The sequence below is a fragment of the Mauremys reevesii genome, unplaced genomic scaffold (genome assembly GCF_016161935.1).
Source record: "Mauremys reevesii isolate NIE-2019 unplaced genomic scaffold, ASM1616193v1 Contig13, whole genome shotgun sequence".
Taxonomy (NCBI): domain Eukaryota; kingdom Metazoa; phylum Chordata; order Testudines; family Geoemydidae; genus Mauremys; species Mauremys reevesii.
In genome coordinates this window covers 283,798-306,038 of record NW_024100749.1, presented here as the reverse complement: position 1 = coordinate 306,038, position 22,241 = coordinate 283,798, and the positions used below count along the sequence as shown (strand labels likewise).

The following is a 22,241-nucleotide window of genomic DNA, read 5'->3' as shown; positions in this document are numbered from 1 at the left end:
GCATACGCGGCTGGGAACGGCACCTGAAGATTTGGGGCACCACTGGGTCTTAGTGTCCACCCTTCCAGTTCTTCCTATCCCTGTTCTGACCCTTCCTGCAGGCTCCCTCCACAGCTGGCTGCTACAGCCTGGTGAGTCTTTCTCTGGAAGGGATCTAGTAACTAAGGCCTGGTCTACACTATGGGGTTAGGTCGAATTTAGCTGCGTTAGGTCGAGGGAGGGAGGGGGGCATGATGACATGTACCCAAAATCAGCCGTGACAATGTTTTTGCCCCATCAGGCATTGAGAGCTTAACCCAGAATTCCAATGGGCGTCGGAGACTGCGGGAACTGTGGGATAGCTACCCACAGTGCACTGCTCTGTAAGTCTATGCTAGCCACGGTAGTGAGGATACACTCCGACGACTTAATGTGCTTAGTGTGGACATATGCAATTGACTGTATAAAATCGATTTCTATAAAATCGACCTAATTTTGTAATGTAGACAAGGCCTTAAAAGTGAATAAGCCTCCAGCCTGCCAGACCTATTAGCACAACATTGAACTGTTAAAGAGCCATTCAAGTGGTAATGACGCCATTTAACAGGCATTTGCCAAACCCCGGGTATCTACTGTCAGTTTCTGAATTTACTGACAAAACCAGTTGTACATGACTGTAATATTTACTCAGAACATGTCAGTCTACAGGACCTTTAGTTTAAAATTTGCTTTAAAAATATTTCATTAGTGAGTTGGTGAAGATTATAAAATCACATCTCTAAAAAATCCTTGCATAGATTTTTAGATGCACAATCATCTTTAGCCTTAAATGCTTGGATCTTCAGCCATACAAAACACCACCTTTATCTAAAATACACATTTTAATTTTAATTACTATAGTAAAAAAAAAACTTGCATCCAAAGTCTTCTTGTCCTTTCTGTCCATCCCTTTCTCCCTTCACACACATCCCCTCCTCCCCACCCCCAGTTGAAGATGGCCCTTAAAGGGACAACACCCCATTTCCTTCCAGATAGCTGGACAAAGAGTTTCTCTTTTTTTACTTCTGACGATCTGATGAACTAATTTTAAGAGAACTCTCCAGAAAAATCAGTACCTAGTAAGATAGAAAATCCTTTGTTATGTTTCCAAAGACTTTAGGCATATTTTTTTTAAGTTGGTGAAATTTCATAAGCATGTCTATTGTTATGGAGATCACACAAAGTAAATTAGGGTATGGCCCCACTTGTAGCCGTACAGTGCTGCCACGGGAGCGTTCCCGCGGCAGCGCTTTGAAGTGCGAATGTGGTCGCAGCACCAGCGCTGGGAAAGAGCTCTCCCAGCACTGCAGGTACTCCACCTCCCCGAGGGGATTAGCTTGCAGCGCTGGGAGCCGCGCTCCCAGTGCTGGGGCAGTGTTTACACTGGTGCTTTACAATGTTGTTACTTGCTACGCTCAGGGGGGTGTTTTTTCACACCTGAGTGAGAAAGTTGCAGCGCTGTAAAGCGCCAGTGTAGCCAAGGACTTTGTGTTCCCTTTTTCTAAAAGCAATGAACATTGTTATGAACGCTAAACCTCTGTGACTGATTAATTTAAAATAATGTCTTTGTTTCAGTGAGCTAAATATGTAGTAATCTGGAATGATTACTTTATGAAGGCTTAAAAGTGCATTTGAAATATAAAATCAGCTTAGAAATACTGATTAAGAAAATGTAAAACAGAGAAGAGCTGCATCATGTATTCCATAATATTTAATGTTGTATTCAGCAAGACAGCTGACTTGCCCTTTCTAGAAAGTTTTTGCAAATAAATTTCTGACAAACTTCAGGTTATATCAAAAAACCTGTGACTGAGATTTTTTTTATTCCCAAGTTTAGTGCTATTAATTAGGTGCCTTCTGCATATCCAGTCTTCACCTTCTGGCATGCAGTGGAAAACATTCCGTTTTCTTTAGAGAGAAATTGCAGAAGAGTGTTTTTTTTTCTTCCAATGCCATTTGCTTTCAGGGGTTTGGGTGGAATTGGGTGAGGAGGGTGGGGGAGGGAAGAGAGGAGGGAGACAGTGGGGAGAGGGCAGGATCTGGGGCAGAGCAGGGGTGGAGTATGAGCGGGGCCACAGGCAGAAGAGGTGGGTGGGGGAGCTGGCCTCCCCAAACTGCAGCTTCACACGCCACCCATGACAGCAGGTAAGAGCGGGTTGGCTCCCCCACACCCAGCGTGCACTGCAGTCTCCTTAGGCAGGGGCCGTATTCACAGAGCTGAATCCACCAGCACCGCATATTCTGCATGAGGGAGAGGGTCCGGGGGTCTCTGCAGGGAACTGTGACTCTCCACTGCTGTGAGATGGGCCAGGCGTCTCATCCCTCCCTTCGCTGCCTCATTCCTCCCCATGCCAGGCTGTGAGCCAGGGCTGCTGTCAGGCATAGAGGCACCAGCTTAATAATACTGCATAAGACCCCATAAATCCTAAGGATGGCACTGGGTGTTGGGCAGGGCCTTCTCGGTGCCGCCACCAGACCCCATTTAAGTAGAAGCTCCTCCTTACTTTAGCTGGCGTTGCTCTCCCTCCCTAAGTAAGGGGGGGTGGGGTGGGGAGACTCTTTATCTCTGGTAAAAAAACAGCTAATTCTTTTTACAGACACTATTTTTTTTCTTGTTTTTTGTATGAATCCAAACTTTAAAAAGCAATCTTGTGTATTTTTTGTTAATTTTGTTTTTTTTTATTAAAACACATATAAACTCCCCTCATTTGCCAGTTTTCATATTCTTACCCAGTTGCTGTTTTGGTACTTTAAAAACACTATTTTTAGAAGGATAGGCTAGCATCTTAAGCCTTTTTAGTTCACTAAATTTCTACAAAACATCCCTAAGAGTGGCCTTGTTTTGTTACAGCTCAGGCAATACTGCTTTTTCATGTTAAACTTTAAAAGAAAGTTGTACTTGTGTCTCAGCACATGGGTTGCAAACATTTAAAAACAAAGACATTCTGATAATGCAACAGAAAAATTCATACTTAAATCTAAAAGTCCTAAGAAAATGAAAGCTTAATATAACTTTCACATGGATTTGTTAAAAGTGGGGAAGAAAATAAACTCTGATCCAGTGGATTATAGAATAAGGGGAATATAAACTAGCTGCTATTAAGATTCTGTGGTTTTCACTCTGGGGTGTTTCTGCATGCTCTATTTTATTGAAACACACCTGCAAAAATGTTAAACAAAGGGATGTGTCTTCATATAGGTTTGTCTTTTAAAGTGTTTATCCCTGTACAAGGCTTAATATAACTTTCACTTGTATTTGTTGAAAAGTGGGGGAAGAAGCAGTCTCCTTATCTCTGATCCACAGACTCACAGATGCTGTTTTTGCTGACAGTGGCTTTGCTGAAAAAGCACGCTGCTTCAAAGTGTCCTTATTTAAAAATGAGCAATGTTAGTCTAAAACAGGGGAAACTTTATCGCTATAATTTATTTTTATAAACAGGTTCTCTGTGTTTTTAATCCTGGGGTGCTTCTGCAGGCTCACCTTTTAATGAAACATATGCAAAAGTGCTAAATGAAAGGATGTGTCTTCATATGGGCTTGTCTTTTAAAGTGTTTTTCCCTGTACAAGACTTACTATAACTTTCACCTCTATTTGTTGAAAAGTGGAGGAAGACGCAATCTTCTTATCTCTGATCCACTGGCTCACAAATGCTGTTTTTGCTGCAGCGTCAAATTGTCCTCACTAAAATCATAGGGAAAAGCTTTTAAAAACATTTTGTTAGTAAGGGTTTGTGGGTTTAACCCTGGGGTTGTTCTGCATGCTCATTTTTTATTAAAACACATGGAAAAGTGCTAAATAAAGGGCTATTTCTTCATATAGGCTTGTGTCATAAACAGATAGTTAAGGGTTAATGTCTCTTTTACCTGTAAAGGATTAAGAAGCTCAGTAAACCTGGCTGACACCTGACCAAAGGACCAATAGGGGAACAAGATACTTTCAAATCTCGGTGGAGGGAAGCCTTTGTTTGTGTTCTTTGTTTTGGGTGTTGTTCGCTCTCCGGACTGAGAAGGACCAGACATCCATCCACGCTCTCCAAATCTTTCTGAAGCAGTCTTTCATGTTTCAAAATTGTAAGTATAGCCAGGCTAGGCGGATTAGTCTTATGTTTGTTTTTTTTTCAACTTGTGAATGTTTTTCTTTTTTGCTGGAAGGAATTTTACCTCTGTTTGCTGTAACTTTGAATCTAAGTGTTATATCCTTGGGGCAGCCGGTGTAGGAAGCAATCACTTGAGGCCAGAGAGCAGGCAGCTAACCAAAACCTCCATTTTATTTACAGATATACAGAGAGCTCACTCAGCCGGTTGAAACCGGCTGAGCTATCCTAATAGTCTAACTCAGTTGCCATAGTAACAAAACCCATGACAACCAAATACACAACATATTCCTCCCCCCCTAATAAGAACATCCCCTAAATAAAACACACACTAAACTAGAGAAGGAGGGTAGACTGCCTCCATTCCCAGCTAAACCCTGGGGATTATTTTGCCCCATAACCGTGGGTTCGCCATAACTAAAGATCCAGCCGATGAGGAGGCCTTCTGTCTCTAGGTGGATTACGGCGAACTTCTGGTGTTGTTGCACCCGAAAGTACTAGGGGCTCAGGGTCCGCAGCACGAATAAGTGAGGAGGTGGTATCAGCTCGTGCTGGGCAAAGGGGTATCTCAGCTGCCGGCAGTAATGGAGGAGAACAGTCAGGAACAGGTGACTCATGATTCGGTGTCTCACCAGGAGGGGTGAAGTCAGACCCCTCAACTGCAGATGGGTCCTGAAGACTGGCATGACCTGGCAACAGCTGATCTACATGTCGCCAGGTAAGATTCTCTGCAGTCCGGACTGTATAGGAAACAGGTCCTGTTTGAGTGATGACTGTGGCCGGGACCCATTTAGCTCTGGAAGTATAATTCCGAGCCAAAACTGGCTGTCCTGGGCTAAAGGTTCGGTCTTTTGCTCTGGGTGCCCGTCTGATGACTTGATATTGCTGCTGACGTTGCACAGTTTGTCTGGGTTCAGAAGGTTTAAGCAGATCAAAGCAAGTGCGCAGCTGTCGTCCCATCATTAGAAAGGCTGGGGAAGCCTGGGTCGTAGCATGAGGTGTGTTTCTATAGGAAAGTAAGAAGGTATCCAGACGCTTTTTAATGGAGTGTTGTCCCTTTGTTGATTTCAAAGCGTTTTTCATTGTCTGCACAAATCTTTCAGCTAATCCGTTGGTGGACGGATGATATGGTGCTGACGTGATGTGGTGTATCCCATTTGCCTTCATAAAATTTTGAAACTCCTGAGAGACGAACTGCGGTCCGTTGTCGCTCACAAGTTGTTCTGGCAGACCAAAACGACTAAAGAGTCCTCGTAGTTTTTGGATAGTACTCTCTGCAGTAGTGGACTGCATTATAGAGACTTCTGGCCATTTAGAATGGGCATCTACTGCCACCAAGAACATGCTTCCTTCAAGGGGCCAGCAAAGTCAACGTGAATACGTTGCCATGGGTTTTCAGGCCAGTCCCATGGGTGTAGGGGTGCCCACTGGGGTGCATTTCTTACACCCTGACATGACATACAAGCTTTTGCCTTCTCTTCAATAGCACTGTCCAATCTAGGCCACCAAAAATAGCTTCGTGCAATTTCCTTCATGCGCACTATTCCACAGTGACCGGAATGTAGCTGTTCTAACAGCTGTGATCTCAGGGGTGGTGGAATAATGACACGCCTCCCCCACAACAAACAACCAGATTGGACCGATAACTCCGTCTGCCTGGACATGTAGGGAACAAGGTCGGGTGAGACCGGAGAGGTTTGTCGAGATTTTCCATGCATCACCAGGTCCATAACTTGGGATAATACTGGGTCAACGCGGGTTGCCTTCTTTATCTGAGTAGCAGTGATGGGTGTATTCTCTACCTGTTCAAAGTAGAAGATTTCCTTTTGGGCACTATCTTGATGTTTGACCGGTAAAGGCAACCTTGAGAGGCCATCTGCATTGCCGTGCAGAGTGGATTTCCGATATTTGATTTCATATTTGTGTGCAGAAAGTATCAATGCCCAACGTTGCATACGACTAGCAGCTAATGGGGGAATGCCTGTGTAGGGTCCAAAAATTGATGTCAGAGGTCGATGGTCTGTAAGAAGAGTAAACTTTCGCCCAAACAGGTACTGATGAAACTTCCTAATTCCAAAAACAATTCCTAATGCCTCACGTTCGATTTGGGCGTAGTTAGTTTCTGCTTTGCTTAGAGTGCGTGAAGCAAAAGCAATAGGTCTTTCTTCTCCCGAAGGCATAATGTGTGACACGACCGCTCCCACTCCATAAGGGAAGCATCGCAGGCCAATTGCAGGGGTAAGGATGGATCAAAGTGTGTTAGAACTTCAGAATTTAACAATGCATCCTTAGCTTTGTTAAATGCAACATCACAGGCTTCAGTCCACTTCCAGGCCTTGTTCTGCCCAAGGAGCTCATGAAGTGGTTTTAGCAGTGTGGCTAACTGTGAGATGAACTTCCCATAATAGTTCAGTAGTCCTAGAAATGAGCGCAGCTGGCTTACATTTCGAGGTGGGGGAGCCTCCACAATAGCTTTAACTTTTGCAGGGGCCTTATGAAGACCTGCAGAATCGATGATGTGTCCCAAATATTCAACAGAGGGCTTGAAGAATTCACACTTGTCTTTGCGAACTCGTAGGCCATACTCTTCCAGTCTTTGTAGGGTAGCCTCTAAATTCTTTAAGTGATCCTCTTCATTTCTTCCAGTGACCAGGATATCATCCAGATAGCACTGAACTCCTGACAAGCCACACAAGATCTGGTCCATAGCCCTCTGGAACAGGGCGGGAGCCGATGTGATTCCGAAGGGTAGGCGACAGTATCGATAAAGCCCCTTATGAGTCACAATAGTCAACAGCTTTTGGGACTTTTCATCGATGTGCATCTGTAAATATGCTTGACTCAGATCAATCTTACTGAACTTTTGTCCCCCAGCCAGGCCTGCGAAGAGGTCATCGATGCGGGGAAGCGGGTATTGCTCTGCACACAACACTGGGTTGACAGTGACTTTAAAATCACCGCAAATCCGGAGAGAGCCATCTTTCTTCACTATTGGAACCATAGGAGTGGCCCATGAGCTATGGGTAACTGGTATTAGGACTCCATTGGTGACCAGGCGCTCCAGGTTTGCTTCAACTTTTGGCCTGATGGCATATGGCACAGTTCGGGCTTTCAGATATTTTGCTGGACTGCCAGGTTTAATGTTCAATGTCACAGTGATTCCCTTCATACTTCCCAAATCATCTCCAAAAACAGCAGCATCTTTCCTTAGTATAGGGGTTAGACTGGTTTCTTCTTTAGTCATCCGGTGCACTTCTGCCCAGTTCAGCTGAATCTTCCCAAGCCAAGACCTACCCATTAAGACTGGGTAGTCACCTCTCACCACAAACAGTGGCAATTTAGCCGCCTGTCCATTGAGCTCCACCTTAACATCAATAGTGCCCAACATGGGCACAGCTTCACCTGTATACGTCTTCAGAACAGTTTTTGTTGCCTTAAGCGGAAGATGCTGTAGCTTTTCCTTATACACAGTCTCAGGAACCAGCGAGACAGCTGCACCGGTGTCTAGTTCCATGCGTATAGGTTTGCCCTCCAATAAGGGGTTACAGTATTCATGTGAGCCCGCTGCCAAAGACAAAACATGCAGTGGTACTTCCTCTTGTGAGGAGGTGTCACCTTGATCATCCTGGGTCTGCTCTAGGGTATGCAAGGTTCCTCTTTTTGTCAGCCAGACCACAGGCCTCTTTTTCTTTTGTTTACTGGCATACTCAATGTGTCCCTTTTTGCCACAGTGTCGACACACCAGGTCCTTACACCAGCATTCTGATGCCTGGTGACCCAGCTTACCACAGCGGTAACATTCTTGACTCTGCACCGTTTTGTGGGTCAGTTCTTGTGACACTTTTGCACCCTAGGGATACACCGATGTATTGTGCCTCCCTTGTAGCCAGTTCCATGGAGACAGCAATATCAACAGCCTTCTGTAATGTAAGCTGAGCCTCTGTCAGTAGGCGCTTCCGTATAGCTTCACTGCAGAGGCACACACTAACCTGTCACGCAGGGCATCATTTAACATCTCTTTAAATTCACAGTGTTCTGCTAGCTTTTTTAAAATGGCTACAAATTGTACAACTGTTTCATCTTCCTTTTGGTCTCTTTTGTGGAACCTATATCTTTCAGCAATTACCAGTGGTTTTGGGGAGAAATGAGACCCCAGGATTTCCACAATGTCACTGTAAGATTTAGTCTCAGGCTTAACAGGGTGTAGTAAGCTGCGTAGCAGAGAGTAGGTTTTAGCCCCTACAACAGTTAAGAATATTGGCACCTTCTTCGCTTCTGTAATGTCATTTGCAATACCAAAAGCTCAAAACGCTCAGTATACACATGCCACTGCTCTGTATTCTCATCAAAAGGCTCCAGGGGCCTGGTCAGAGTAGCCATGATTTTTAGTTTCACTTTCACAGTCAGTGCAAACAAGCAGCTTTTTTGTTTGTTTGTTCTTTACCTTAACTTCTACTTCCTTCTGTTACTGGAGCAGCACCGGAATCCCATCCTCGTCGCCAGTGTTATATCCTTGGGGCAGCCGGTGTAGGAAGCAATCACTTGAGGCCAGAGAGCAGGCAGCTAACCAAAACCTCCATTTTATTTACAGATATACAGAGAGCTCACTCAGCCGGTTGAAACCGGCTGAGCTATCCCTTAATAGTCTAACTCAGTTGCCATAGTAACAAAACCCATGACAACCAAATACACATCACTAAGGCTGGGGATGGGGGGGTCTCTCTAGTCTATAGGAATCTGAATACCCTGTAAAGCATGTTTCCATCCTGATTTTACAGAGATAATTTTTACTTTTTTCTTTCTTTAATTAAAAGCTTTCTTTTTAAGAACCTGATTGATTTTTACTTGTTTTATGACCCAAGGGGATTGGATCTGAACTCACCAGGGACTGGTGGGGAAGGGGGGGAAAGGAGGGGAAGGGTTAATTTCTCCTTGTTTCTAAGATCCAAGGAGTTTGGATCTTTGTTCACCAGGGAATTGGTGAAGTCTCTCAAGGCTGCCCAGGGAGGGGAAAGTTTTGGGGAAATAGAAGTGTGCCAAACACTCAATTTTGTCTGGTGGTAGCGTACCAGATCTAAGCTAGTAGTTAAGCTTAGAAGGGTCCATGCAGGTCCCCACCATCTGTACCCTAAAGTTCAGAGTGGGGAACCAACCCTGACAACTTGTCTTTTCAAGTGATTATAAAACAGAGCTTTATTCTTTTACAAAACTTAATATAACTTTTACTTGCATTTCTTAAAAAGTGGGGGAAGAAGCAGCCTTCTTATCTCTGATCCACTGACTCACAGTGGTTTTGCTAACAGGAGCTTTGCTGCAGCTTCAAATTGTCCTCTCTAAAAAATAACCAATGTTAGTCTAAAACATAGGGGAACACTTTTAAAAAGTGTTCCCTACTAAGGCCTTATGGTTTTAACCTTTATTAAAGCACCTATGTAAAAGTTAGCCATTATGGCAAGCGACCAGCTTGGCTTAACAGTGAAATCTTCAGTGAGCTTAAACTAAAAAAGGAAGTTTACAAGCAGTGGAAATTTGGACAGATGACTAGGGAAGAGTATAAAAATATTGCTAGAGCATGCAGGAAGGCCAAAGCACAGTTGGAGTTGCAGCTAGCAAGGGATGTAAAGGGTAACAAGAAGGGTTTCTACTGGTATGTTAGCAACAAGAAGGTGGTCAGGGAAAGTGTGGGCCCCTTACTGAATGGGGGAGGCAACCTAGTGACAGATGATGTGGAAAAAGCTGAAGTACTCAATGCTTTTTTTGCCTTGGTCTTCACAGACAAGGTCAACTCCCAGACTGCTGCACTGGGCAACACAGTATGCGGAGGAGGTGAGCAGCCCTCAGTGGTGAAAGAACAGGTTAAGGACTATTTAGAAAAGCTGGACATGCACAAGTCCATGGGTCCAGATCTAATGCATCCAAGGGTGCTGAGTTGCTGGCTGATGTATTTGCAGAGCCATTGGCCATTATCTTTGAAAATTCATGGTGATCGGGGGAGGTCCTGGACGATTGGATAAAGGCAAATATAGTGCCCATATTTAAAAAAGGGAAGAAAGAGAACCCGGGGAACTATAGCCTCGCTTCAGTGCCTGGCAAAATCGTGGAGCAGGTTCTGAAGGAATCCATTTTGAAGCACTTGGAGGAGAGGAAGGTGATCAGGAACAGTCAACATGAATTCACTAAGGGCAAGTCATGCCTGACCAATCTGATTGGCTCTGTGGATATGGGGAAAGCGGTGGACGTGATATATCTTAACTTTAGCAAAGCTTTTGTTACGTACTCCCACAGTATTCCTGCCAGCAAGTTTTAAAAAAAAAGTATGGATCGGATGAATGGACTATAAGGTGGATAGAAAGCTGGCTAGATTGTCAGGCTCAATGAGTAGTGATCAACGTCTAGTTGGCAGCTGGTATCAAGAAGGGGAGTGCCCCAGGGGTCAGTCCTGGGGCCAGTTTTGTTCAACATCTTTATCAGTGATCTGGATGATGGGATTAAATGCACCCTCAGCAAGTTTTCAGATGTCACTAAGATGGGGGGAGTGGTAGACATGCTGGAGGGTAGGGATAGGGTCCAGAGTGACCTAGACAAATTGGAGGATTGGACCAAAAGAAATCTGATGAGGTTCAATAAGGACAAGTGCAGAGTCCTGCACTTAGGAAGTAAGAATCCCATGCATTGCTACAGGCTGCAGAACAACTGGCTAAGCAGCAGTTCTGCAGAAAAGGACCTGGGGATTACAGTGGACAAGAAGCTGGATATGAGTCAGCAGTGTGCCCTTGTTGCCAAGAAAGCCAACGGCATATTTGGCTGTATCCAGAAGGATTGGTTCAGGAAAATGTATTCTATGGTACCGCTGTAGAACAACATCTGATTGGGCCAATCCAAAGGCAGTGATAACTATCCTGAAGGGTTGTGTGCTTTGGAAGCTGCCTCTTTCTCCAGAAGGAGCCACAAGGTAAGATCTCTCTCTCTCTCTGATTCAACCATGTGCTGGCTATCTTTGCCCTTTGCAAAGGGGCTTTCTTTTCCCTTTTCTTGCCCTGTTCTCTCTTTTAACCTATCTTTATATGTTTCTCTTTTATTTAACTCTTTTTTTAAATGTTCTTTTCTTAACCTACCATTATATTTAATATTTTAAATGCTTCTTTATTAACCAACCTTTATATCTTTACCATGTGCTTCCTAAACATTCTCTGCCCTATAAAATTCCCTTTTCTCTGCCATGTGTTCTTTTTAACCTAACTTTATATTTAATGAATGTTTTAAATTTATTTCAAGTATTTTTTATTCTTTAATAATATGCCAAACTAGTCCTTTAGAATCACCTCTCCTTAGTAAACCTAACAAAAAATCTTTCATCTTTTTAATAATCTTTCTTTCCTTTTTTCCTCTAAACCTAACCAAAGCTTTCTTTTTTTAATCTTTAAGTTCCCTCACTCTATTCTTTCAACTTTTTTCTCTAAATAATCAACCAAATGTATGACAGCACAAGCATGCAACATACTCCCTATTCAGATATAAAAAAATAATATATTTTTTTTCAAAATGGCTGATGGTGCCAAACCTTGACACCAATGGAAACAGGAAGGGAGGGTGGGACATAAGCCCTAAAGGGGGCATGGAAACCTGTCAAAAATACATGGTGATGAATACTATTGAAGTTATACTACCTTTACTTTGGTAGTGTAGTGGCTGGGCTCTCCCATTGGAGCTTCTCACTCTTTCATAGATTGGGGAGATGCTCTCCCTCTGACACCGCCCCCTTCTCTGCTATCTGGTCTGGGGGTTGGGTTATCCCACCCCATGCTGCCTCCTACTCACTGGTCTTAATTGGCTCTTCCCCAGTGCTGCCTTTTCCTCCACTCCCAGGCGAGGGAACAGAGAGGATGCTCCATTCCCAGCAGTAGAGATACAGCCAGGAAGGTTTTAGTGAGAAGGAAGCTGAAGAGGCTTTAAACCCCTGAGGGAAACCTCCTCCCCACTAAAACCTTCCTGGCTGTGTCTCTGCCACTGGGAATGAAGCAGCCCCAGCAGGGAGAGCTGGGAGATGAAGCCTTTGGAAGGAAATGAGAAACCAATGAAGTGGGTCTCATTAAACAGACTGAGGAACTGCAGTGACAGTTCTGCTCAGTGTCAGGTGCCCAGGACAGAGGCAGCTCCCTGGGATCCAGGACTGACCTGGCCAGGGGAGTGTGAGAAATGGCCCCAGCCTTCCCCAGGGGTGAGCTTTGTCTATAACACTCTGATTCTCTCTCTCCCCAGTGAATGTGACGCTGGATCCAGACACAGCTCATCCCGACCTTGTCCTGTCTGAGGATTAGAAAAGTGTGAGATGGGGAGACACATGGCAGCAAATGCCCAACAACCCTGAGAGATTTGACACTGAGCTCTGTGTGTTGGGCTGTGAGGGATTCACCTCGGGGAGACATTGCTGGGAGGTTGAGGTCGGGGGATGGGAGATACTGGGCTGTGGGGGTGGCCAGAGAGTCTGTGGGGAGGAAGGGATGGATCAGCCTTAACACTAAGAGGGGGATCTGGACTGTGGAGCGGTGCAGGGGTCAGTTCTAGGATCTCACCTCCCCTGTGACTCCTTGCCCCAAGCCCGGCCCCCAGCAGGATCCGGGTTTGTCTGGACTGTGACTGGGGTAGGTGACATTTATCGATGCTGGTGATGAGGCCCCTGGATCTAGGTGCTGGGACCCCAGCTCAGACTGTGTTCCTGAGACACGGGCGGGGAAATATCCCACCGCAGTCAGACAGCGCAATCTCTATGACCTCCTCCTGTGGAATTTCTATCATTCTGTCTCTGTGACCCTGTAGGCTGCATCAGGTCTCAACTCTGTGCAGCTTCTGTACTGTCAAACCATAGAGAGCATTCAGAGCGCGAGGTAGAGAAGCCAATCTCATGGCTCCAGGATTTGTGCAGCCTATTTGCCACTGTGCTCTGTGATCCAGGAGGACTCTGGGGATCCTGGGTCAGAGAATGTCAAAGAATCTGCCCCTGGTTCTGGGTATGGCTCAGAGTATGTCCCTGAGACATGGAGGGTGGGAAATAGGGTGACCAGATAGCAAGTGTAAGCAGAGTCAGGATGAGCTCTACCCTGACATCCGGTGGTGAATTATAGGGGGTGTGGAAAGGAATTTCAGATATTTGCATTTGCACACCCACCCCGCCTAGCATAGCCCAAGGCAGCCTGGGATGGTTATTTTGATAGCTCTGGGATCCCCAATTTCTTTGTCATTGGGGCAGGAGGAATAAAGTGTTGTCACCCTAATTATGTGAATAAGGAACTATGAGACTGCTTTATGACAGAGAGTCTCGCCATCAATTAAGTAGCACTTGCTAGACAAGGGACATGGATGCCAAAGCCCAGCGAATTGAAAGGGGCTGGGGAGGGGATGATGGGTGTGTGTATCTGGCTATGTCTAAGGGCCTGGAACACCAATTGCACCGCCTTCTCTTTCCACAGTTGAAGAGCAGAGCTAATTTTGATTCTATTAGGAGTCCATCTAGAGGCTGCTGAGTTCACTTTGGGCCAATGGTGCACCAGCACTGGGGCTCCCCTACTACAAGTTGAAATCACTAAAAGAGCTAAGCTTACTGAGCTGAGATTACTGAGTGCTGTGAGGGAGCCTGAAGATCTATGGCTAAGTGGATGGCAGAGCAGTTTGCGGCATGTTGAAGCAACTCATGGTGGAGCGGAGTGGTTTTCAGGGACAGCTGGAGCAGCTCATGGGTCTGCTGGAGGAGCAGCACAGCTGGTGGACTGGAACCAGTCGTGGTGAAGGCTGCAGAACTCCATGGAGAGGGGGAGCAGTCGGCCCTGGCCCATGTAAGGTGCCCCTTAACACCCTGTGTGCCCCCCCCCCTCATTTCCACCCAGGTGGGGGTGGGGAGAAACTCTGCAGATAAACTTTTGAACTCTGGGGCGGCGCTGACCAGGGACAGAGACTTTGGGGTTGTTGGACTTTGGGGTGATTGGACATAAAACCCTAAGGGGAAAAGGACATTGCCAAAACTTACTTGGTGGGTCTTTTGCTCATGGTTTACGTTATGAATCCTGTTTGTGGTGTTTCCCCAATATGATGCCACATTGTTTCCCTCCTTTATTAAAATTTTTTTGCTACATTCAGACTCTGTGCTTGCGAGACGGGAAGTATTGCCTCCTAGAGGCGCCCGGGGGGTGGTGTGTAATTGTCCCAGGTCACTGGGTGGGGGCTCGAGCCGGTTTTGCATTGCGTTATTGAAACGGACCCCCTGGATACTGAACCCGGCCCTTGTTGCTGCCAACTCAGGGGCAGAAGGGTTACACAAGTGTGAAAAATCAGGACAGCAGGTGGAGGTAATAGGACCCTATATAAGAAAAAGCCCCAAATATTGGGACTGTCCCTATAAAATCAGGACATCTGGTTACTGTAGTGAGGAATATCCCACTCTGGACCCTGAAATCAGCCTCTCTAGCTTTATATAAGCTGTGGGGTGGTGTGGGGGTCAGTTCCAGGTTTTCATCTGCAGGGGGGAGGAGTGGCACTATATGTTAAAGGAAGTGTAGATTCAAATGAAGTAAAAATCTTAGGCGAATCCACAGGTTCCATAGAGTCTCTATGGATAGAAATTTCATGCTCTAGTAAAAATATAACAGTAGGGATCTATTATCGACCACCTGACCAGGACAGTAATAGTGATGATGAAATGCTAAGGGAAATTAGAGAGGCTATCAAAATTAAGAACCCAATAATAGTGGGGGATTTCAATTATCCCCATATTGACTGGGAACATTTCACTTCAGGACGAAATGCAGAGATAAAATTTCTCGATACTTTGAATGACTGCTTCATGGAGCAGCTGGTACGGAACCCACAAGGGAGAGGCGACTCTAGATTTAATCCTGAGTGGAGCGCAGGAGCTGGTCCAAGAGGTAACTATAGCAGGACCGCTTGGAAATAGTGACCATAATACAATAGCATTCAACATCCCTGTGGTGGGAAGAACATCTCAACTGCCCAACACTGTGGCCTTTAATTTCAAAAGGGGAACTATACAAAAATGAGGGGTTAGTTAGACAAAAGTTACAAGGTACAGTGACTAAAGTGAAATCCCTGCAAGTTGCATGGGCCCTTTTTAAAGACACCATAATAGAGGCCCAACTTCAATGTATACCCCAAATTAAGAAAAACAGTAAAAGAACTAAAAAAGAGCCACCGTGGCTTAACAACCATGTAAAAGAAGCAGTGAGAGATAAAAAGACTTCCTTTAAAAAGTGGAAGTCAAATCCCAGTGAGGCAAATAGAAAGGAGCACAAACACTGCCAACTTAAGTGCAAGAGTGTAATAAGAAAAGCCAAAGAGGAGTTTGAAGAACGGCTAGCCAAAAACTCCAAAGGTAATAACAAAATGTTTTTTAAGTACATCAGAAGCAGGAAGCCTGCTAAACAACCAGTGGGGCCCCTTGACGATGAAAATACAAAAGGAGCGCTTAAAGATGATAAAGTCATTGCGGAGAAACTAAATGGATTCTTTGCTTCAGTCTTCACGGCTGAGGATGTTAGGTAGATTCCCAAACCTGAGCTGGCTTTTGTAGGTGACAAATCTGAGGAACTGTCACAGATTGAAGTGTCACTAGAGGAGGTTTTGGAGTTAATTGATAAACTCAACATTAACAAGTCACCAGGACCAGATGGCATTCACCCAAGAGTTCTGAAAGAACTCAAATGTGGAGTTATGGAACTATTAACCAAGGTTTGTAACCTGTCCTTTAAATCGGCTTCGTACCCAATGACTGGAAGTTAGCTAATGTAACGCCAATATTTAAAAAGGGCTCTAGGGGTGATCCTGGCAATTACAGACCGGTAAGTCTAACGTCGGTACCGGGCAAATTAGTTGAAACAATAGTAAAGAATAAAATTGTCAGACACATAGAAAAACATAAACTCTTGAGCAATAGTCAACATGGTTTCTGTAAAGGGAAATCGTGTCTTACTAATCTATTAGAGTTCTTTGAAGAGGTCAACAAACATGTGGACAAGGGGGATCCGGTAGACATAGTGTACTTAGATTTCCAGAAAGCCTTTGACAAGGTCCCTCACCAAAGGCTCTTATGTAAATTAAGCTGTCATGGGATAAAAGGGAAGGTCCTTTCATGGATTGAGAACTGGTTAAAGGACAGGGAACAAAGGGTAGGAATTAATGGTAAATTCTCAGAATGGAGAGGGGTAACTAGTGGTGTTCCCCAAGGGTCAGTCCTAGGACCAATCCTATTCAATTTATTCATAAATGATCTGGAGAAAAGGGTAAACAGTGAGGTGGCAAAGTTTGCAGATGACACTAAACTACTCAAGATAGTTAAGACCAAAGCAGATTGTGAAGAACTTCAAAAAGATCTCACAAAACTAAGTGATTGGGCAACAAAATGGCAAATGAAATTTAATGTGGATAAATGTAAAGTAATGCACATTGGAAAAAATAACCCCAACTATACATACAACATGATGGGGGCTAATTTAGCTACAACGAGTCAGGAAAATATCTTGGAGTTATCGTGGATAGTTCTCTGAAGATGTCACGCAGTGTGCAGAGGCGGTCAAAAAAGCAAACAGGATGTTAGGAATAATTAAACAGGGGATAGAGAATAAGACTGAGAATATATTATTGCCCTTATATAAATCCATGGTACGCCCACATCTCGAATACTGTGTACAGATGTGGTCTCCTCACCTCAAAAAAGATATTCTAGCACTAGAAAAGGTTCAGAAAAGAGCAACTAAAATGATTAGGGGTTTAGAGAGGGTCCCATATGAGGAAAGATTAAAGAGGCTAGGACTCTTCAGTTTGGAAAAGGGGAGACTAAGGGGGGACATGATAGAGGTATATAAAATCATGAGTGATGTTGAGAAAGTGGATAAGGAAAAGTTATTTACTTATTCCCATAATACAAGAACTAGGGGTCACCAAATGAAATTAATAGGCAGCAGGTTTAAAACAAATAAAAGGAAGTTCTTCTTCACGCAGCGCACAGTCAACTTGTGGAACTCCTTACCTGAGGAGGTTGTGAAGGCTAGGACTATAACAATGTTTAAAAGGGGACTGGATAAATTCATGGTGGCTAAGTCCATAAATGGCTATTAGCCAGAATGGGTAAGAATGGTGTCCCTAGCCTCTGTTCGTCAGAGGATGGAGATGGATGGCAGGAGAGAGATCACTTGATCATTGCCTGTTAGGTTCACTCCCTCAGGGGCACCTGGCATTGGCCACTGTCGGTAGACAGATACTGGGCTAGATGGACCTTTGGTCTGACCCGGTACGGCCTTTCTTATGTTCTTATGTTCTTATGTTCTCTGACCCCACCCCCTGCCCCAGGTCCCCAGCAGGATACAGGTTTGTCTGAACTGTGAACAGGGGCAGGTGACAGTTATCGATGCTGGTAGGACACCAGCAATCAAAATGTGTGACAAATGTTTGTAATGTGGAACACCTACAGTTTGCTGCATGCTAGACCAGACGCTACAGTTTATAACGGTTTAGCTATGGTCTCAATTAATGAAAGCATTGAAATATCTGAAAATAAAATGATCACCTGCAACCACAAAATCACCCCGTCTATTACTTGAGTGTCAGGAGTAATTGCTATTTCGCTGTTAGTGTTTGTTGTGTCACATTCAGGAGGCAGCGTTTTATGGCCCTGTGCACAGGGCTAAGGAGCTGGGGTCCCCAAGAGCTGATTCCTGCTCTGATTCTGCTGCTCTGTAGGTGAAAATCCCCCATGGCCTGGAGAGCCACAGAAACCCGCCTCCCCGAATAATGAACCCCTGGGGGCTGTGGGGAGGCCTGTATAGAGTGACCAGGCTGGGCTGCTGCTGCTCTGAGCACCGTGGGAGGGTTCTCCCTCCAGTGACCCAAGTGCTGCAGAGGGGCTGCAGCCAGGACTGCCACCCAGGGGCTGGGGACGCAGTGACTGTGGGAGTTGAGGGGGCTGGGCTGGATGCCAATGACTTGGGCCTGGGATGTGGGTGGGTTTTACCTTCCCACTGTCCATGTACTGCCCCTACACGGACCCCAGTGACTTGAGATCCCTAGTGAGACTTTCGCTTTCTGTCCTATTGGATTTAACCTCCACTCCTGCCCCTCAAAAAGGGCTGAGTGACACTCACCTGCCCCACAAGGGGGCTGGGAGGATGCAGGGGCAGCCTTACGGAGCCACCAATCTGGCAGGCAGGTGCCTGACTCCCACTGACTGTCACCATCCCCCAGCAGTTGGCTGATGTTTCCATGGTGCTGAGATGACGGGAGTTGTTACAAGTTAGAAGCACAGAGGGAGCTGGAGCAGCAGCATCCATTAGGGGAAAGCGTCTGCAACATGATGACAGCACCAGGGGAGTTTGTGTCTATTTTCCTTCTGCCCTGGGACATTCCCTGCCCAGCTCACAGTGACTGGCCCTGGTCACCCTGTCACTGCCATCACAGGTGAGGATATTGTGTTACCTGGGCCCTGTCCCCCAGGATGAGCGCTGAGCACATGGAGGGGAGCTGGCACCTCTCAGCCTTCTCCTCAGTCCTGCACCTCACTCTCCATGGAAAGGGTCCGGCTGAGGCTCAGATGCCAGGGTGTTGTGCAGGGACAGAGCTGCCGAAAGACGGGCTCACCAAAGGGACGTGTTGCCTTGGGGCGGACATGATCTCAGATCTTCTGGTGAATGACAACATTGATGTCTTTTACAATCAATAACTTTTTTTTAAGAACCCTCATCAGAGCTGAGGACAGCAGACCAGTGACTTGTGTTGGTGTTTGCTGCTGCGCTGGGGTTTGATGTTTGATGTTTCTCACCTGAATGTGAGAACCCAGAATTTTACCTCCAGCTTGTTTCCAAGCAACAACAGGGATCCGTTTGTTCTGAGGAGGATGTTAAATCCAGCTGAGTGACAGGAATATACAGATCAGGGCACAGGTTAGGGGAACGGTGGGGAGAAGGGGAAGGATGTTGGAGAAAGTAGTCCAAGATCCTCCCATAAAATAAGTGCCACCCATGTGAGTCACCAAACTGAGATGCTGCTCACAGTAACTGGGGCAGATGTTTGAAATATCCTGCACCTCTGAGATCCCCTGGGCCCCTTGAGTGGGGCAGCTGCTCAGTGGGGCTTGGATACACCCAAAGGTTCTGCTAGGCTCTGTGGGATCAGCTCCTTCTTGACTAATGGGGGAAATAAGTATTTGCAACTTCCAAATGCAGCCCTCTTGTAGCACAAAAATGAAGCAGCACTTGATGAATGGCGCAGATCCGTGACCCCACCTGTCTGTTCAGATATGAGGATTAACTGTTTGGCTTTGTGTTTTCTGAAACAGCAGTTATCTTGGGGGCAGGATCAGGGTTTTGTTCCGGGATTTGTTTCCGCACCAGAGCTGAGACCTAACCACCACCAGGGCCCAGACAGACACAGTCACTATGATAAGAGCCTGGGAATTACTTTGATGCAGTGCACTCTGGGTCTATGGAAGATTTGGGACTGTGCTGTCTCTGCACATTAAAAGTCCAGGCCACATGCAAAGGTCAGGAAGGCTGGAGCAGCCACTGAATAGGAGAGTCACCGACTGATTCCCCTCTATCCCTTTCTTATTACTATTTATTCTTGTAGCACCAACGAGCTCACCAGTCATGGACCAGTGAAGATCCTGTTGTGCTAGGCACTAAATACCTCTGAAAATCCGGCCTTACTTCCCTCCCTGCTTACCTAGAGAAGGAATTACACAAACCAAACCAAACCCAACCCAACACTGGAAATCACACCCAGAAATCCTCTCCCGACATTCCACCCAGAGATCAGTCACAGGCCACCTTCCCCAACGCACGCCTCCTGCGCAGGGATTCATGCCACTTTGCTTGTGCACTGGAAATGGCAGGCGACCAGCCTCCCGTGGTCTGGACCATAGGAGGGAGCTCCTGAGCCTCAGCTCAACAACTGGGACTTTCTGATTCTGCCTCTGTCTAGAACATGCCTGGCAAGAGCTGGATGCTTTGGTTCCCTGGAATGCTGGACAATCCCAGTGAATATGTGACTGGATTCAATCCCAGGCTCACTGCTCTCACAGGGTGGGTCCCATGGAGGAGGCTGCCCCGGAGTACAGGGTAGGGAATAGGGGCTTGATCCTACACTGCAGAGTTAGATTGACGTAAGGCAGTTTACATCAACCTAATTATGTCAGTGTAACACTACAGCCTTGCTCCTATTGATATAATTGCCCTACTACACTGATATAATAACTCCACCTCCACGAGAGGTGGGTGTGGTTAGGGCCACGCAGTGTGTGTGTAGACATTGTCTCACATCAGCTGTTGGCTGTCATACTTGTCAGTTCATGGCTCCAATGACTAGAAAGCCAGGCTGTTCTGGGGGCAGGTAGGGGGCTCCAGCTAGGGCCCAGCTGCCTTGAGGCTCCCCTGTCCTAGCCTGGCTGTGCCCTCCGTGCCTGGAGCTTGGATGCCCCATGGCTTGACCCTGCTCCCAGCCTAGCTGCTGCCCAGGTTTCCTGCTCTGAGCTGGGCTGAGCCTGCCCTGCTCCATGTGGCCAACCGGACTGCTGCCTGGAGCCTCCCAGCTCCCTGTGGGGAGCCCTGGTGAGATCACTAGCTCAGCGCTGAGAAGAGAGCAGCAGTATAAAAGTCTGAATCAGGGAGCAGGCTCCTCGTAACTGCTGCTATGTTGTGATGCACCATAAAAAGTCATAAAGACACTTGGTGGAGGTTCCCTGGCAGACTGCCTGCTGCTTCATTCACACAGAGGTCTGCCAGCCAGGGGTTGCAGGAACTGATGGAGGAGCCCATTCAGAGTTAGAAGTTTAAAAATGAACATTGCCTGCAATCTCTTCATGACACTTCATGGTGTAAATTGTGAGTGACAACACATTTTTGTGTCTTGTCAGATAGTAAAAACCATGTTGTATATTAACCTATTTGCCAACATATTTCCCCATGTAATAACACAATAAGATTGGAAGCACGGTAATTACAAATAATTCAGTGAGAAATAGGGAAAGGAACACAGATATTTCTGAAGGAAATTTATGGGAAAATTATCTATTTTTAAGATTAAAATTTCCCTGTGTTAAAAACTAGAAAGAACACATAGCTTCAGCAGCCTATGCCACCTAGACACCAGCAGACTGGATAAAAAGCACAAATTAATCCATCAAAAGATAATTTTAGGGTATTTATTTTCAAATAATCAAGGTAAGTTTAGAGCACTCTGCCATGAATGGCATATTGTGAATAAATCTTCAAAACTGAATTATTACATTGAAAATGTTCATCACACATCACGTTTAAAACAAAAAGTAGTCTTAGCAATGCCATGTGATGTGTCTCCCCTCAGACTCTGCTCAGTAGCTCTTCAAGAAATTAGTCTCAATCTCTAATTTCAAGGAATTAGATCAATCAGTCACTATTTTTACAGAAGCAGCAAAGAATCCTGTGGCACCTTATAGACTAACAGACGTTTTGGAGCATGAGCTGCGTGAGTGAATACCCACTTCAGATGCAAGTGAGTATGGTATTCACCCACGAAAGCTCATGCTCCAAAACGTCTGTTAGTCTATAAGGTGCCATAGATTCTTTGCTGCTTACAGATCCAGACTAACATGGCTACCCCTCTGATATTTTTACAGAGAATTCCAGAAGGTGGTGGACAGAACCCAGAGGAACTGTGATGAATTTCCTGGAGCAACTTTCTTTTCTTTGTACCCTAAACCTCACATGACATCAAAAATATCACCCTTTCAACTGGTTTGCCAAAAAGCTTCACTAAATTTCATGTTATGTGTCACTAAGTGTCAGCATCTTTAATTGTGTTAATTTGTGATGATTCAGTAAAGGAATACAACCCCTTCTCTATTTCTTTATCACGCTACATTTGTTGTGTCCTTAAAACCAAGAACATGAAGAGCCTGGCAGTACATTGAAATCAACAGTGCACAGTGACAGTACATTGCCTGCAAATAATATTTCTAAAGAAAAATAAACTAAAAAATGGAGATTGTAGAAGAGATTTCTATCGATAGGAAGAGAGCATTTGAAGTTGGGGACCGTGTTTTGTTAACTGATGTGAGAAAAAGAAAGGAAGAGTCATATCTTGATTACCAATGAT

General features: G+C 45.4%; 1 pseudogene; it reads right to left on the bottom strand.

Annotated features, from left to right (window-relative positions):
• The window catches only part of LOC120392945, a 63,759-nt pseudogene that overhangs the window by 22,393 nt on the left and 19,125 nt on the right, over positions 1 to 22,241 (bottom strand).